This window comes from Leiobunum rupestre, chromosome 2, assembly GCF_980474605.1.
Source record: "Leiobunum rupestre chromosome 2, qqLeiRupe1.1.hap1, whole genome shotgun sequence".
NCBI lineage: Eukaryota > Metazoa > Arthropoda > Arachnida > Opiliones > Sclerosomatidae > Leiobunum > Leiobunum rupestre.
This window is the reverse complement of record NC_143385.1, coordinates 44,523,872-44,543,659: the sequence shown is the minus strand read 5'-3', so window position 1 is coordinate 44,543,659 and position 19,788 is coordinate 44,523,872.

Genomic DNA, 19,788 nt, shown 5'->3' with positions numbered 1-19,788 from the left:
TTCAAGTTTATTGATTTGTTAATCAATTGCTAGTGTCAATGTTTCTTCAAAACCCTGTTTGACTGAAGAAATTTACCAAAATATGGCATTTCAACACGGCAATCTGCCAGATAAATGGATTTTGGAGCTGGAAATATTCATAATTCTTAAGATATAATTAAAAAATTATATTTATATTCTTAGTGTGGTTAACAAAACAGAGCTGCCAGGCTTATCGATATCAATAATTATTCAACGTTATTGATTTGTTTATCAATTGCTTGTGTCAATGTTTCTTCAAAACCCTGTTTGACTGAAGAAATTTACCAAAATTTGGCATTTCAACACGGCAATCTGCCAGATAAATGGATTTTCGAGCTTGAATTAATTCGAAATCTATATTTATTTTCCTAGTGTGGTTAACAAAACAGAGCTGCCAGGCTTATTTCTATCAATAATTATTCAAGTTTATTGATTTGTTAATCAATTGCTAGTGACAATGTTTCTTCAAAACCCTGTTTGACTGAAGAAATTTACCAAAATTTGGCATTTCAACACGGCAATCTGCCAGATGAATGGATTTTGGAGCAGGAAATATTCATAATTCTTAACAATTAATTCAAAATTTATATTTATTTTCTTTGTGTGGTTAACAATACAGAGCTGCCAGGTTTATTGATATCAATAATTATTCAAGTTTATTGATTTGTTAATCAATTGCTAGTGTCAATGTTTCTTCAAAACCCTGTTTGACTGAAGAAATTTACCAAAATTTGGCATTTCAACACGGCAATCTGCCAGATAAATGGATTTTGGAGCTGGAATTAATTCGAAATCTATATTTATTTTCTTAGTGTGGTTAACAAAACAGAGCTGCCAGGCTTATTTCTATCAATAATTATTCAAGTTTATTGATTTGTTAATCAATTGCTAGTGTCAATGTTTCTTAAAAACCCTGTTTGACTGAAGAAATTTACCAAAATATGGCATTTCAACACGGCAATCTGAAAGATAAATGGATTTTGGAGCTGGAAATATTCATAATTCTTAAGATATAATTAAAAAATTATATTTATATTCTTAGTGTGGTTAACAAAACAGAGCTGCCAGGCTTATCGATATCAATAATTATTCAACGTTATTGATTTGTTTATCAATTGCTAGTGTCAATGTTTCTTCAAAACCCTGTTTGACTGAAGAAATTTACCAAAATGTGGCATTTCAACACTGCAATCTGCCAGATAAATGGATTTTGGAGCTTGAATTAATTCGAAATCTATATTTATTTTCTTAGTGTGGTTAACAAAACAGTGCTGCCAGGCTTATTTCCATCAATAATTATTCAAGTTTATTGATTTGTTAATCAATTGCTAGTGTCAATGTTTCTTCAAAACCCTGTTTGACTGAAGAAATTTACCAAAATTTGGCATTTCAACACGGCAATCTGCCAGATAAATGGATTTTGGAGCTGGAAATATTCATAATTCTTAAGAATTAGTTCAAAATTTATATTAATTTTCTTAGTGTGGTTAACAAAACAGAGCTGCCAGGCTTATTTATATCAATAATTAATCAAGTTTATTGATTTGTTAATCAATTGCTAGTTTCAATGTTTCTTCAAAACCCTGTTTGACTGAAGAAATTTACCAAAATTTGGCATTTCAACACGGCAAACTGCCAGATAAATGGATTTTGGAGCTGGAATTAATTCGAAATCTATATTTATTTTCTTAGTGTAATTAACAAAACAGAACTGCCAGGCTTATTTCTATTAATAATTATTCAAGTTTATTGATTTGTTAATCAATTGCTAGTGACAATGTTTCTTCAAAACCCTGTTTGACTGAAGAAATTTACCAAAATTTGGCATTTCAACACGGCAATCTGCCAGATGAATGGATTTTGGAGCAGGAAATATTCATAATTCTTAAGAATTAGTTCAAAATTTATATTAATTTTCTTAGTGTGGTTAACAAAACAGAGCTGCCAGGCTTATTTATATCAATAATTAATCAAGTTTATTGATTTGTTAATCAATTGCTAGTTTCAATGTTTCTTCAAAACCCTGTTTGACTGAAGAAATTTACCAAAATTTGGCATTTCAACACGGCAAACTGCCAGATAAATGGATTTTGGAGCTGGAATTAATTCGAAATCTATATTTATTTTCTTAGTGTGGTTAACAAAACAGAGCTGCCAGGCTTATTTCTATCAATAATTATTCAAGTTTATTGATTTGTTAATCAATTGCTAGTGTCAATGTTTCTTAAAAACCCTGTTTGACTGAAGAAATTTACCAAAATATGGCATTTCAACACGGCAATCTGAAAGATAAATGGATTTTGGAGCTGGAAATATTCATAATTCTTAAGATATAATTAAAAAAATATATTTATATTCTTAGTGTGGTTAACAAAACAGAGCTGCCAGGCTTATCGATATCAATAATTATTCAACGTTATTGATTTGTTTATCAATTGCTAGTGTCAATGTTTCTTCAAAACCCTGTTTGACTGAAGAAATTTACCAAAATGTGGCATTTCAACACTGCAATCTGCCAGATAAATGGATTTTGGAGCTTGAATTAATTCGAAATCTATATTTATTTTCTTAGTGTGGTTAACTAAACAGAGCTGCCAGGCTTATTCCCATCAATAATTATTCAAGTTTATTGATTTGTTAATCAATTGCTAGTGTCAATGTTTCTTCAAAACCCTGTTTGACTGAAGAAATTTACCAAAATTTGGCATTTCAACACGGCAATCTGCCAGATAAATGGATTTTGGAGCTGGAAATATTCATAATTCTTAAGAATTAGTTCAAAATTTATATTAATTTTCTTAGTGTGGTTAACAAAACAGAGCTGCCAGGCTTATTTATATCAATAATTAATCAAGTTTATTGATTTGTTAATCAATTGCTAGTTTCAATGTTTCTTCAAAACCCTGTTTGACTGAAGAAATTTACCAAAATTTGGCATTTCAACACGGCAAACTGCCAGATAAATGGATTTTGGAGCTGGAATTAATTCGAAATCTATATTTATTTTCTTAGTGTAATTAACAAAACAGAACTGCCAGGCTTATTTCTATTAATAATTATTCAAGTTTATTGATTTGTTAATCAATTGCTAGTGACAATGTTTCTTCAAAACCCTGTTTGACTGAAGAAATTTACCAAAATTTGGCATTTCAACACGGCAATCTGCCAGATGAATGGATTTTGGAGCAGGAAATATTCATAATTCTTAAGAATTAGTTCAAAATTTATATTAATTTTCTTAGTGTGGTTAACAAAACAGAGCTGCCAGGCTTATTTATATCAATAATTAATCAAGTTTATTGATTTGTTAATCAATTGCTAGTTTCAATGTTTCTTCAAAACCCTGTTTGACTGAAGAAATTTACCAAAATTTGGCATTTCAACACGGCAAACTGCCAGATAAATGGATTTTGGAGCTGGAATTAATTCGAAATCTATATTTATTTTCTTAGTGTAATTAACAAAACAGAACTGCCAGGCTTATTTCTATTAATAAGTATTCAAGTTTATTGATTTACGACCAAATTTAATCGTTCCGAATTTTTACAGAAACTGGCGTGCGAACAAGAGGTGATTGCTTGCGTCCTTGGCTAAAGACTGTTACATCAGTAACGCCTGATATTCTTTTCATCAATCTCGTATCAACTTATCTCGACACCATAAAAAAGTCAACAAACAGTGCATCATAGATCTTGAATTTGTTATCGACTACGATTCTGCCTTATCAGCTCCAATACGTCACAGTCAAGTTTTTTATGGAATCTATATAAGAAGTGTTCAATCTACGACGGACTTCAGAGCACCAGCGATTTACGACCAAATTTAATCCTTCCGAATTTTTACAGAAACTGGCGTGCGAACAAGAGGTGATTGCTTGCGTCCTTGGCTATAGACTGTTACATCAGTAACGCCTGATATTCTTTTCATCAATCTCGTATCAACTTATCTCGACACCATAAAAAAGTCAACAAACAGTGCATCATAGATGTTGAATTTGTTATCGACTACGATTCTGCCTTATCAGCTCCAATACGTCACAGTCAAGTTTTTTATGGAATCTATATAAGAAGTGTTCAATCTACGACGGACTTCAGAGCACCAGCGATTTACGACAAAATTTAATCGTTCCGAATTTTTACAGGTAAAATACCACAAACTTTTTTTTTTTTTTAACTTTAATTCCTGTATATAAATATGCTGGTGCTCTAAAAAAGAAAGAAAAAAAACCTATAGAAAATAGAATCTATAACTTTAAAATTATATCAAAATGACAGAAAAGTGTGACCTACAAAAAGTACTTAATGAACTTCGTAAAACAAAATCAGACCTACAAAAAAGCTTCGATTTAAATTCCTAAGTCCTGTCTGAAAAAGTAGACAACCTATCTAAATCAGTCCAAAGTACAAATGCTAAAATGGAGAATTTCGTAACTACAGTGAAAGACCATACTAAAAGAATAAATAATCTAGAAACTAAAATAGACGAAGTTGATAACCTTAGATTTGAATACGATAACTTTACCGAAAAATACAAAGATACATTAACTGAGAACCACAAACGTGATAGTGACTTAATGAAGAAAATTGATTATCTTGAATCTGAAAATCGCAAGGGAAATTTAGTAGTTTCGGGAGTAATTGAGCGAGTAGGAGAAGACAGAGCCAGTCTTGCCAAATCAATATCTAATATCTTTAATGACGTCATTGGATTTCAAATTAACATTAAACCTCACCAAGTCTACAGACGAGGAAATATAAGAGAAGGCCACCCTAGAAGAGTAGTTCTTAAACTCAATGACCCTGAACAGAAAATTAATTTGTTAAGACTTGGTTATAAACTTGCTTTCTCGAAAATATATCTTTCCCCAGATTTTACTCCAAAACAAGAAACTGCGAGATACTTTCTTAGACAATATCTTAAAAAGTATAGCAATGGACAGGGCAAATTCGTATCCAACTTTTTAATTGAAATTGAAAATGAAAAATTTTATTATGATGAAATAACCGGCAAGGTAGAAAAAAAAGATTAAACATAGATATTTCTTAATTATATAGATATTTTTTTTTGTTTATGAGTTTTTTATATTCAAATATACGCAGTGCTCACTGCAATTTTTCTTCTCTATATGCAAATTTATTTCAACTAAATATTTTTCCTGAAATATACGCCTTAACTGAAACCTGGTTTAAGGACGATGCTGTTTACTACCTCCCTGGTTATTCTTTTCTTGGTATTGGCAATAGGATAGGAGGGGGTGTGGGTTTCTATCACCGGAACGACTTACAATTTTTACCAATGTTGGATAGTTGTCTATTTAATTCAGATATAGAAAGTTACGCTATACAAAACAACAAATCAAAAGATATTTATATTATAATATATAGGCCTCACTCTGCTAATATAAACAACTTCCTAAGCCTTTGTGAACTGATAATTAGTAACGCCTTAAAACAGAACAGGGGTAAAAAAATAGTAGTTGCAGGTGACTTTAATGTTGATTTCTTAACCTCGACACCATTGTCAAACGCGGTATTAGATATATTTATAAGCTATAATTTTCATCAAACAGTCTTTCAACCTACAAGAAAAATATCCGGTAAATGCATCGATAATATTTTTTTAAATTATAATACAAATGTAACCTTACTCGATCTTGATATCACCGACCACCTAATAATCCATATACCAGGCTTAAAAACTCAAAACAATAATCTTAGTCAGATAAGAAATTTTTGTAAAAAAAACCTCAACAATTTTGCCACTAAAATCTCCGATATAGACTGGTCTTGCCTATATACCAAAAACAATATAGATGATTCATACGACTACTTCGAAGAAAAAATTAAGAATGAATATGAAAAGTGTTTTAAATTCAAAAAATTTACAAAAAAATATGATGTATGGATAACGAAAGACATAAAACTAGCGCTTAAAGAAAAACATAGATTACAGAAGAAGGCTATCCGACAACCAACGGATATAAACGTTAATAATTATATAACATTCAGAAACTCCACAAATAATATGCTCAGAAATTCCCGAAATAATTACTTTTCAGAAAATTAAAAAATTGTAATAATCCTAGAGAAAAGTGGACCACAATAAACTACCTTTTGAATAGAAAAAATAAACCAAAGTTAGACATACCTATAGCCCCAAACGAACTTAATAATTATTTTACCCAAGATATTCCTTGTAACGTTACTGACCAAAATAGCAACTACTCAAATAATCCCAACACAATGGCTCTCTGTCCAGCTTCCAGCGACGAACTTTTATCTATTGCCACGACTATACCCAACAACTCTGCGGCGGGTATAGACGACCTCCATTCCAAGCCTATGAAATATGTTTTCCCATTTTTATTACTTCCAATTATATTTCTTATAAATTTATCATTCAGTACCGGAAAATACCCTGGCAAACTAAAAAGAACAATTATAGTTCCCATTCATAAAAAAGGCGACCTACGCGACTGTAAAAACTATCGCCCTATTTCAATTCTTCCGTTTATGGCTAAGGTCTTCGACAAAGCTTTCAACATCAGATTAAAATCGTATTGTAAAAAATTTTCACTTATCTCAAACTCCCAATTTGGATTCCGTGAGGGAATGGGAACGATTAATGCGATATGTGGGGCATATAATCGTATTATAAGCTTTCTCGATAAAAGCGAAGTTTGCGTTGGGGTCTTTTTGGACTTACGAAAAGCGTTCGACTCTATACCTCATAAAAATTTATTAAGGAAATTGCGCAATATGGGTATTAGGGGAGTAGCGGGAGACTGGATTGAGAGCTATATGACAAAACGAGTCTGCGTCACTAAAATAAATGGCGTTCTTTCTGAAGAAAAAACTCTACACAATGGCGTTGCCCAAGGTTCTGTTATTTCTCCGTTATTATTTTATCTATATGTTAATGACCTCACAGATATTATAAAAACCGGACTTTTTCTCTACGCTGACGATACATTGCTAATATATGGAGGTAAAAGCATTAAATATGTAATACAAAAAACTAACGACTTACTAGAAAAAATAAATCAGTGGCTTAAAAGTAATACCCTAAACTTAAACCTAAATAAAACCGAATATATTATATTTCATAACGTAGGAAAAGACACTTTATCCGCCGATAATTTACAAATCGAAAATTATAATTTAAAAAGAGTAAATAATTACAAATATTTGGGAATTTTTTTCGACCAGAACTTAAACTGGAATATACAAGTAGATAATTTATGTAATTCATTAAGAAAAACATGCGGTATAGTATATAAATGTAAAACTATAATATCTCATAAAATGCTATAAGAAATATACTATGCTTTATTCTATTCAAAAATTAGTTACGGATTTTGTATTTGGGGCAACACATCAGCTAATAATTTATCGAGACTAAGTGTACTCCAAAAACGTATTATTCGCTCGATAAATAAGGTACCTTTCTTGGCACATACTATGGAATTATTTAAAAATAATAGAATACTCAATGTTTATCAATTATACAATTTTCTAACTATGTTATTTTTATACAAAGACTATCACGGCAATAACCAAATTTTAGAAAGAGTAGATAAATCAACAAATACCAGATTGAGACAAATGTTTAAGCTACCCCAATGTAGCACCAGTAAAAAAATTAACTCCATACTGTACCAGGGTATAAAAATGTTTAATTCTGTAATTTTAAAAATCGACATAAAAGAAAGCTTCAACTCCTTTAAAAAGAAACTTAAAAACATTATATTAGAAAGTTAGGTGTAAGGTAGGCTGCTAGTATAAAAATTATATTGCTGTGGTCTTGTTCTTTGCTTGTCTTTTTTTTTGTCATACTTTTTTGGATTTTATTTTTTTGTATTTTACTTTTTGTATTTTTTTTTTGTTATAATCACAGTTTTTGGAGTTATATTCTATTTGGTGTTATAAGTATATTTTTAGTGTAAATTTTTTATGTAATTTTTTTTTTGTTTGTTGTGTGAGCAAAATCTTGCTTATTCTTATTGTTTACAATATCAATTGTACAAGGTATAAGGGCTTACAAGTCATCATTGACTTAGCCCTATCTAACCCCAAGTCTTTGTAAAATATAAACTAATAAATTGAAATTGAAATTGAAATTGAAATCAATTGCTAGTGTCAATGTTTCTTCAAAAACCTGTTTGACTGAAGAAATTTACCAAAATTTGGCATTTCAACACGGCAATCTGCCAGATAAATGGATTTTGGTGCTGGAATTAATTCAAAATTTATATTTATTTTCTTAGTGTGGTTAACAAAACAGAGCTGCCAGGCTTATTTCTATTAATAATTATTCAAGTTTATTGATTTGGTAATCAATTGCTAGTGACAATGTTTCTTCAAAACCCTGTTTGACTGAAGAAATTTACCAAAATTTGGCATTTCAACACGGCAATCTGCCAGATGAATGGATTTTGGAGCAGGAAATATTCATAATTCTTAACAATTAATTCAAAATTTATATTTATTTTCTTTGTGTGGTTAACAATACAGAGCTGCCAGGTTTATTGATATCAATAATTATTAAAGTTTATTGATTTGTTAATCAATTGCTAGTGTCAATGTTTCTTCAAAACCCTGTTTGACTGAAGAAATTTACCAAAATATGGCATTTCAACACGGCAATCTGCCAGATAAATGGATTTTGGAGCTGGAAATATTCATAATTCTTAAGATATAATTAAAAAATTATATTTATATTAGTAGAAATTATGTTTAATTCAGAGAAAACGGCATGGTATTAGAATATAAAACTTATTTTATACAAGACGTTTCGAGCCGAGGCTCTTCTTCAGTCGTTCGTTAGTTATAATTTGATTTAAAATTTTACCACGCGCCATATTCAAGTTCTAATATCACGCGAGCAGAAGGTCAGCGTGTTAAAAAATAAACAAAAGTTTTACTGATTTTAACAATTTACGTGTGTAATAGAATCAATGTAACCGATAAATCCAAAGTATATGTAAGTCAGTGTGAATTATTAAAATATAAATATAAAATAAAATAAAATTTTAAATCACAATATTACCCCAATTAGTTACTTCTTGACATCCTTTATCTAAATTTAAATTACCTAGTTTACGAATATACAATCCTTCATAGAATTTTCTTTTGTACCAATTGGTTTCCCGTTTTAAAATTTTGTAATCATCCCATTTAATAGAGTGGTTTAACGTAGACCAAATATGTTTTGAAATTCCGTTATTCATATCGCCCTTAGCCACGCAGGATTTATGTTCACGTATTCTGTCTAAAATGGAACGTTTTGTTTCACCAATATACGTTTTTCCACATGAGCAAGGGATTTCATAAATAACGCCTCGAATGGCGGAATCTTCTATTTTAGGTTTTAAATGAGAAATTTGATTTTTTAGTATATTAGTGGTTTTTGATACTAAGTTTATTTTATAATTTTTCAAAATACGTTTAAGTTTCTCTGTGGTTTTAGGTATATAGGGTAAAACTAAAACCTCCTCTTTAGGTTTACTTTTCATATCAGAAGGCATGCTGATTAAGTTTCTGTCAAATATGGTTTTTATAAGTGTTTTTGGATAATCTGATTCAATTAACTGATTTTTAATTTTTAATTTGTCCGCAATTGGGTTATCAGATATGGATTCAATATGGTGTTTTAAACCTTTTACGACTGATGTTTTTACATGGTTGGGGTGGTTTGAATTAAAGTTTAAAAAGGTTTTTGAATGAGTAGGCTTTTGGAATAATGAAAAGGTTAGTTTACCATTAACATTTTTAATAAATAGGTCTAAAAAAGGAATTTCGTGGTTAACTTCTAGTTCAAGAGTGAAGTGAATAGAGTTATGTAAATTATTTAAATCATTGTGAAAAGTCGTTAATGAATCCAAGTCTCCCTTCCATACAAAAAATATATCATCCATAAAACGAAGCCAGCAAGCCAAATGATTTTTGTCCATGTCCGACCCAAAAATGGTATCATCTAGATTTTCCACGAAGAGATTTGCTATAATATTATATTCTTAGTGTGGTTATCAAAACAGAGCTGCCAGGCTTATCGATATCAATAATTATTCAACGTTATTGATTTGTTTATCAATTGCTAGTGTCAATGTTTCTTCAAAACCCTGTTTGACTGAAGAAATTTACCAAAATTTGGCATTTCAACACGGCAATCTGCCAGATAAATGGATTTTGGAGCTTGAATTAATTCGAAATCTATATTTATTTTCTTAGTGTGGTTAACAAAACAGAGCTGCCAGGCTTATTTCTATCAATAATTATTCAAGTTTATTGATTTGTTAATCAATTGCTAGTGTCAATGTTTCTTCAAAACCCTGTTTGACTGAAGAAATTTACCAAAATTTGGCATTTCAACACGGCAATCTGCCAGATAAATGGATTTTGGAGCTTGAATTAATTCGAAATCTATATTTATTTTCTTAGTGTGGTTAACAAAACAGAGCTGCCAGGCTTATTTTTATCAATAATTATTCAAGTTTATTGATTTGTTAATGAATTGCTTGTGTCGATTTTTCTTCAAAACCCTGTTAAACTAAAGCAATTTACCAAAATTTGGCATTTCAACACGGCAATCTGCCAGATAAATGGATTTTGGAGCTGGAAATATTCATAATTCTTAAGAATTAATTTAAAATTTATGTTTATTTTCTTAGTGTTGTTAACAAAACAGAGCTGCCAGGCTTATTTATATCAATAATTATTCAAACTTATTGATTTCTTAATCAATTGCTAGTGTCAATGTTTCTTCAAAACCCTGTTTGACTGAAGAAATTTACCAAAATTTGGCATTTCAACACGGCAATCTGCCAGATGAATGGATTTTGGAGCTGGAATTAATTGGAAATCTATATTTATTTTCTTAGTGTAATTAACAAAACAGAGCTGCCAGGCTTATTTCTATCTATAATTATTCAAGTTTATTGATTTGTTAATCAATTGCTAGTGTCAATGTTTCTTCAAAACCCTGTTTGACTGAAGAAATTTACCAAAATTTGGCATTTCAACACGGCAATCTGCCAGATAAATGGATTTTGGAGCTTGAATTAATTCGAAATCTATATTTATTTTTTTAGTGTGGTTAACAAAACAGAGCTGCCAGGCTTATTTCTATCAATAATTATTCAAGTTTATTGATTTGTTAATCAATTGCTAGTGACAATGTTTCTTCAAAACCCTGTTTGACTGAAGAAATTTACCAAAATTTGGCATTTCAACACGGCAATCTGCCAGATGAATGGATTTTGTAGCAGGAAATATTCATAATTCTTAACAATTAATTCAAAATTTATATTTATTTTCTTTGTGTGGCTAACAATACAGAGCTGCCAGGCTTATTTAAATCAATAATTATTCAACGTTATTGATTTGTTTATCAATTGCTAGTGTCAATGTTTCTTCAAAACCCTGTTTGACTGAAGAAATTTACCAAAATGTGGCATTTCAACACTGCAATCTGCCAGATAAATGGATTTTGGAGCTTGAATTAATTCGAAATCTATATTTATTTTCTTAGTGTGGTTAACAAAACAGAGCTGCCAGGCTTATTTCCATCAATAATTATTCAAGTTTATTGATTTGTTAATCAATTGCTAGTGTCAATGTTTCTTCAAAACCCTGTTTGACTGAAGAAATTTACCAAAATTTGGCATTTCAACACGGCAATCTGCCAGATAAATGGATTTTGGAGCTGGAAATATTCATAATTCTTAAGAATTAGTTCAAAATTTATATTAATTTTCTTAGTGTGGTTAACAAAACAGAGCTGCCAGGCTTATTTATATCAATAATTAATCAAGTTTATTGATTTGTTAATCAATTGCTAGTTTCAATGTTTCTTCAAAACCCTGTTTGACTGAAGAAATTTACCAAAATTTGGCATTTCAACACGGCAAACTGCCAGATAAATGGATTTTGGAGCTGGAATTAATTCGAAATCTATATTTATTTTCTTAGTGTAATTAACAAAACAGAACTGCCAGGCTTATTTCTATTAATAATTATTCAAGTTTATTGATTTGTTAATCAATTGCTAGTGACAATGTTTCTTCAAAACCCTGTTTGACTGAAGAAATTTACCAAAATTTGGCATTTCAACACGGCAATCTGCCAGATGAATGGATTTTGGAGCAGGAAATATTCATAATTCTTAAGAATTAGTTCAAAATTTATATTAATTTTCTTAGTGTGGTTAACAAAACAGAGCTGCCAGGCTTATTTATATCAATAATTAATCAAGTTTATTGATTTGTTAATCAATTGCTAGTTTCAATGTTTCTTCAAAACCCTGTTTGACTGAAGAAATTTACCAAAATTTGGCATTTCAACACGGCAAACTGCCAGATAAATGGATTTTGGAGCTGGAATTAATTCGAAATCTATATTTATTTTCTTAGTGTAATTAACAAAACAGAACTGCCAGGCTTATTTCTATTAATAATTATTCAAGTTTATTGATTTACGACCAAATTTAATCGTTCCGAATTTTTACAGAAACTGGCGTGCGAACAAGAGGTGATTGCTTGCGTCCTTGGCTAAAGACTGTTACATCAGTAACGCCTGATATTCTTTTCATCAATCTCGTATCAACTTATCTCGACACCATAAAAAAGTCAACAAACAGTGCATCATAGATCTTGAATTTGTTATCGACTACGATTCTGCCTTATCAGCTCCAATACGTCACAGTCATGTTTTTTATGGAATCTATATAAGAAGTGTTCAATCTACGACGGACTTCAGAGCACCAGCGATTTACGACCAAATTTAATCCTTCCGAATTTTTACAGAAACTGGCGTGCGAACAAGAGGTGATTGCTTGCGTCCTTGGCTATAGACTGTTACATCAGTAACGCCTGATATTCTTTTCATCAATCTCGTATCAACTTATCTCGACACCATAAAAAAGTCAACAAACAGTGCATCATAGATGTTGAATTTGTTATCGACTACGATTCTGCCTTATCAGCTCCAATACGTCACAGTCAAGTTTTTTATGGAATCTATATAAGAAGTGTTCAATCTACGAATGACTTCAGAGCACCAGCGATTTACGACAAAATTTAATCGTTCCGAATTTTTACAGGTAAAATACCACAAACTTTTTTTTTTTTTAACTTTAATTCCTGTATATAAATATGCTGGTGCTCTAAAAGAGAAAGAAAAAAAACCTATAGAAAATAGAATCTATAACTTTAAAATTATATCAAAATGACAGAAAAGTGTGACCTACAAAAAGTACTTAATGAACTTCGTAAAACAAAATCAGACCTACAAAAAAGCTTCGATTTAAATTCCTAAGTCCTGTCTGAAAAAGTAGACAACCTATCTAAATCAGTCCAAAGTACAAATGCTAAAATGGAGAATTTCGTAACTACAGTGAAAGACCATACTAAAAGAATAAATAATCTAGAAACTAAAATAGACGAAGTTGATAACCTTAGATTTGAATACGATAACTTTACCGAAAAATACAAAGATACATTAACTGAGAACCACAAACGTGATAGTGACTTAATGAAGAAAATTGATTATCTTGAATCTGAAAATCGCAAGGGAAATTTAGTAGTTTCGGGAGTAATTGAGCGAGTAGGAGAAGACAGAGCCAGTCTTGCCAAATCAATATCTAATATCTTTAATGACGTCATTGGATTTCAAATTAACATTAAACCTCACCAAGTCTACAGACGAGGAAATATAAGAGAAGGCCACCCTAGAAGAGTAGTTCTTAAACTCAATGACCCTGAACAGAAAATTAATTTGTTAAGACTTGGTTATAAACTTGCTTTCTCGAAAATATATCTTTCCCCAGATTTTACTCCAAAACAAGAAACTGCGAGATACTTTCTTAGACAATATCTTAAAAAGTATAGCAATGGACAGGGCAAATTCGTATCCAACTTTTTAATTGAAATTGAAAATGAAAAATTTTATTATGATGAAATAACCGGCAAGGTAGAAAAAAAAGATTAAACATAGATATTTCTTAATTATATAGATATTTTTTTTTGTTTATGAGTTTTTTATATTCAAATATACGCAGTGCTCACTGCAATTTTTCTTCTCTATATGCAAATTTATTTCAACTAAATATTTTTCCTGAAATATACGCCTTAACTGAAACCTGGTTTAAGGACGATGCTGTTTACTACCTCCCTGGTTATTCTTTTCTTGGTATTGGCAATAGGATAGGAGGGGGTGTGGGTTTCTATCACCGGAACGACTTACAATTTTTACCAATGTTGGATAGTTGTCTATTTAATTCAGATATAGAAAGTTACGCTATACAAAACAACAAATCAAAAGATATTTATATTATAATATATAGGCCTCACTCTGCTAATATAAACAACTTCCTAAGCCTTTGTGAACTGATAATTAGTAACGCCTTAAAACAGAACAGGGGTAAAAAAATAGTAGTTGCAGGTGACTTTAATGTTGATTTCTTAACCTCGACACCATTGTCAAACGCGGTATTAGATATATTTATAAGCTATAATTTTCATCAAACAGTCTTTCAACCTACAAGAAAAATATCCGGTAAATGCATCGATAATATTTTTTTAAATTATAATACAAATGTAACCTTACTCGATCTTGATATCACCGACCACCTAATAATCCATATACCAGGCTTAAAAACTCAAAACAATAATCTTAGTCAGATAAGAAATTTTTGTAAAAAAAACCTCAACAATTTTGCCACTAAAATCTCCGATATAGACTGGTCTTGCCTATATACCAAAAACAATATAGATGATTCATACGACTACTTCGAAGAAAAAATTAAGAATGAATATGAAAAGTGTTTTAAATTCAAAAAATTTACAAAAAAATATGATGTATGGATAACGAAAGACATAAAACTAGCGCTTAAAGAAAAACATAGATTACAGAAGAAGGCTATCCGACAACCAACGGATATAAACGTTAATAATTATATAACATTCAGAAACTCCACAAATAATATGCTCAGAAATTCCCGAAATAATTACTTTTCAGAAAATAAAAAATTGTAATAATCCTAGAGAAAAGTGGACCACAATAAACTACCTTTTGAATAGAAAAAATAAACAAAAGTTAGACATACCTATAGCCCCAAACGAACTTAATAATTATTTTACCCAAGATATTCCTTGTAACGTTACTGACCAAAATAGCAACTACTCAAATAATCCCAACACAATGGCTCTCTGTCCAGCTTCCAGCGACGAACTTTTATCTATTGCCACGACTATACCCAACAACTCTGCGGCGGGTATAGACGACCTCCATTCCAAGCCTATGAAATATGTTTTCCCATTTTTATTACTTCCAATTATATTTCTTATAAATTTATCATTCAGTACCGGAAAATACCCTGGCAAACTAAAAAGAACAATTATAGTTCCCATTCATAAAAAAGGCGACCTACGCGACTGTAAAAACTATCGCCCTATTTCAATTCTTCCGTTTATGGCTAAGGTCTTCGACAAAGCTTTCAACATCAGATTAAAATCGTATTGTAAAAAATTTTCACTTATCTCAAACTCCCAATTTGGATTCCGTGAGGGAATGGGAACGATTAATGCGATATGTGGGGCATATAATCGTATTATAAGCTTTCTCGATAAAAGCGAAGTTTGCGTTGGGGTCTTTTTGGACTTACGAAAAGCGTTCGACTCTATACCTCATAAAAATTTATTAAGGAAATTGCGCAATATGGGTATTAGGGGAGTAGCGGGAGACTGGATTGAGAGCTATATGACAAAACGAGTCTGCGTCACTAAAATAAATGGCGTTCTTTCTGAAGAAAAAACTCTACACAATGGCGTTGCCCAAGGTTCTGTTATTTCTCCGTTATTATTTTATCTATATGTTAATGACCTCACAGATATTATAAAAACCGGACTTTTTCTCTACGCTGACGATACATTGCTAATATATGGAGGTAAAAGCATTAAATATGTAATACAAAAAACTAACGACTTACTAGAAAAAATAAATCAGTGGCTTAAAAGTAATACCCTAAACTTAAACCTAAATAAAACCGAATATATTATATTTCATAACGTAGGAAAAGACACTTTATCCGCCGATAATTTACAAATCGAAAATTATAATTTAAAAAGAGTAAATAATTACAAATATTTGGGAATTTTTTTCGACCAGAACTTAAACTGGAATATACAAGTAGATAATTTATGTAATTCATTAAGAAAAACATGCGGTATAGTATATAAATGTAAAACTATAATATCTCATAAAATGCTATAAGAAATATACTATGCTTTATTCTATTCAAAAATTAGTTACGGATTTTGTATTTGGGGCAACACATCAGCTAATAATTTATCGAGACTAAGTGTACTCCAAAAACGTATTATTCGCTCGATAAATAAGGTACCTTTCTTGGCACATACTATGGAATTATTTAAAAATAATAGAATACTCAATGTTTATCAATTATACAATTTTCTAACTATGTTATTTTTATACAAAGACTATCACGGCAATAACCAAATTTTAGAAAGAGTAGATAAATCAACAAATACCAGATTGAGACAAATGTTTAAGCTACCCCAATGTAGCACCAGTAAAAAAATTAACTCCATACTGTACCAGGGTATAAAAATTTTAATTCTGTAATTTTAAAAATCGACATAAAAGAAAGCTTCAACTCCTTTAAAAAGAAACTTAAAAACATTATATTAGAAAGTTAGGTGTAAGGTAGGCTGCTAGTATAAAAATTATATTGCTGTGGTCTTGTTCTTTGCTTGTCTTTTTTTTTGTCATACTTTTTTGGATTTTATTTTTTTGTATTTTACTTTTTGTATTTTTTTTTTGTTATAATCACAGTTTTTGGAGTTATATTCTATTTGGTGTTATAAGTATATTTTTAGTGTAAATTTTTTATGTAATTTTTTTTTTTGTTTGTTGTGTGAGCAAAATCTTGCTTATTCTTATTGTTTACAATATCAATTGTACAAGGTATAAGGGCTTACAAGTCATCATTGACTTAGCCCTATCTAACCCCAAGTCTTTGTAAAATATAAACTAATAAATTGAAATTGAAATTGAAATTGAAATCAATTGCTAGTGTCAATGTTTCTTCAAAACCCTGTTTGACTGAAGAAATTTACCAAAATTTGGCATTTCAACACGGCAATCTGCCAGATAAATGGATTTTGGTGCTGGAATTAATTCAAAATTTATATTTATTTTCTTAGTGTGGTTAACAAAACAGAGCTGCCAGGCTTATTTCTATTAATAATTATTCAAGTTTATTGATTTGGTAATCAATTGCTAGTGACAATGTTTCTTCAAAACCCTGTTTGACTGAAGAAATTTACCAAAATTTGGCATTTCAACACGGCAATCTGCCAGATGAATGGATTTTGGAGCAGGAAATATTCATAATTCATAACAATTAATTCAAAATTTATATTTATTTTCTTTGTGTGGTTAACAATACAGAGCTGCCAGGTTTATTGATATCAATAATTATTCAAGTTTATTGATTTGTTAATCAATTGCTAGTGTCAATGTTTCTTCAAAACCCTGTTTGACTGAAGAAATTTACCAAAATATGGCATTTCAACACGGCAATCTGCCAGATAAATGGATTTTGGAGCTGGAAATATTCATAATTCTTAAGATATAATTAAAAAATTATATTTATATTCTTAGTGTGGTTATCAAAACAGAGCTGCCAGGCTTATCGATATCAATAATTATTCAACGTTATTGATTTGTTTATCAATTGCTAGTGTCAATGTTTCTTCAAAACCCTGTTTGACTGAAGAAATTTACCAAAATTTGGCATTTCAACACGGCAATCTGCCAGATAAATGGATTTTGGAGCTTGAATTAATTCGAAATCTATATTTATTTTCTTAGTGTGGTTAACAAAACAGAGCTGCCAGGCTTATTTCTATCAATAATTATTCAAGTTTATTGATTTGTTAATCAATTGCTAGTGTCAATGTTTCTTCAAAACCCTGTTTGACTGAAGAAATTTACCAAAATTTGGCATTTCAACACGGCAATCTGCCAGATAAATGGATTTTGGAGCTTGAATTAATTCGAAATCTATATTTATTTTCTTAGTGTGGTTAACAAAACAGAGCTGCCAGGCTTATTTTTATCAATAATTATTCAAGTTTATTGATTTGTTAATGAATTGCTTGTGTCGATTTTTCTTCAAAACCCTGTTAAACTAAAGCAATTTACCAAAATTTGGCATTTCAACACGGCAATCTGCCAGATAAATGGATTTTGGAGCTGGAAATATTCATAATTCTTAAGAATTAATTTAAAATTTATGTTTATTTTCTTAGTGTTGTTAACAAAACAGAGCTGCCAGGCTTATTTATATCAATAATTATTCAAACTTATTGATTTCTTAATCAATTGCTAGTGTCAATGTTTCTTCAAAACCCTGTTTGACTGAAGAAATTTACCAAAATTTGGCATTTCAACACGGCAATCTGCCAGATGAATGGATTTTGGAGCTGGAATTAATTGTAAATCTATATTTATTTTCTTAGTGTAATTAACAAAACAGAGCTGCCAGGCTTATTTCTATCTATAATTATTCAAGTTTATTGATTTGTTAATCAATTGCTAGTGTCAATGTTTCTTCAAAACCCTGTTTGACTGAAGAAATTTACCAAAATTTGGCATTTCAACACGGCAATCTGCCAGATAAATGGATTTTGGAGCTTGAATTAATTCGAAATCTATATTTATTTTTTTAGTGTGGTTAACAAAACAGAGCTGCCAGGCTTATTTCTATCAATAATTATTCAAGTTTATTGATTTGTTAATCAATTGCTAGTGACAATGTTTCTTCAAAACCCTGTTTGACTGAAGAAATTTACCAAAATTTGGCATTTCAACACGGCAATCTGCCAGATGAATGGATTTTGGAGCAGGAAATATTCATAATTCTTAACAATTAATTCAAAATTTATATTTATTTTCTTTGTGTGGCTAACAATACAGAGCTGCCAGGTTTATTGATATCAATAATTATTCAAGTTTATTGATTTGTTAATCAATTGCTAGTGTCAATGTTTCTTCAAAACCCTGTTTGACTGAAGAAATTTACCAAAATATGGCATTTCAACACGGCAATCTTCCAGATAAATGGATTTTGGAGCTGGAAATATTCATAATTCTTAAGATATAATTAAAAAATTATATTTATATTCTTAGTGTGGTTAACAAAACAGAGCTGCCAGGGTTATCGATATCAATAATTATTGAACGTTATTGATTTGTTTATCAATTGCTAGTGTCAATGTTTCTTCAAAACCAATTTATATTCTGAAGCTTTATTACCTTAATTATGCTATTAACATGAATTGGTGCATCCCCTATCGAGGAACCTTACCTCAATTTAGGACAAGTTTTTACAATTAGATACTTCACCTACTTCTTATTAAGACCACTAGCTATAACGATTCAAGATAATAGACTAAACTAGTCATTTAGCTAAATAAAGCAATTTGCTTTGAAAGCAAAATATAGGTAACCTAATGATTTATTTAATTAAAAACTAGATTTTAGGGCACCTATAAGCAAAAGAGATAAAGGGAGAATTAACATTCTTATTAATACTATTATATTAAGAGTATATTGCTATACTTAATATTAATATAGATATTAAATTTAACGAATTAACAGATCTATCCTTCCAGTAAAGACTATATAATTATTCTCCATTTGACCTTTTACTATTTTATTTTTAAAGCTCATAAAATAGTAAAAG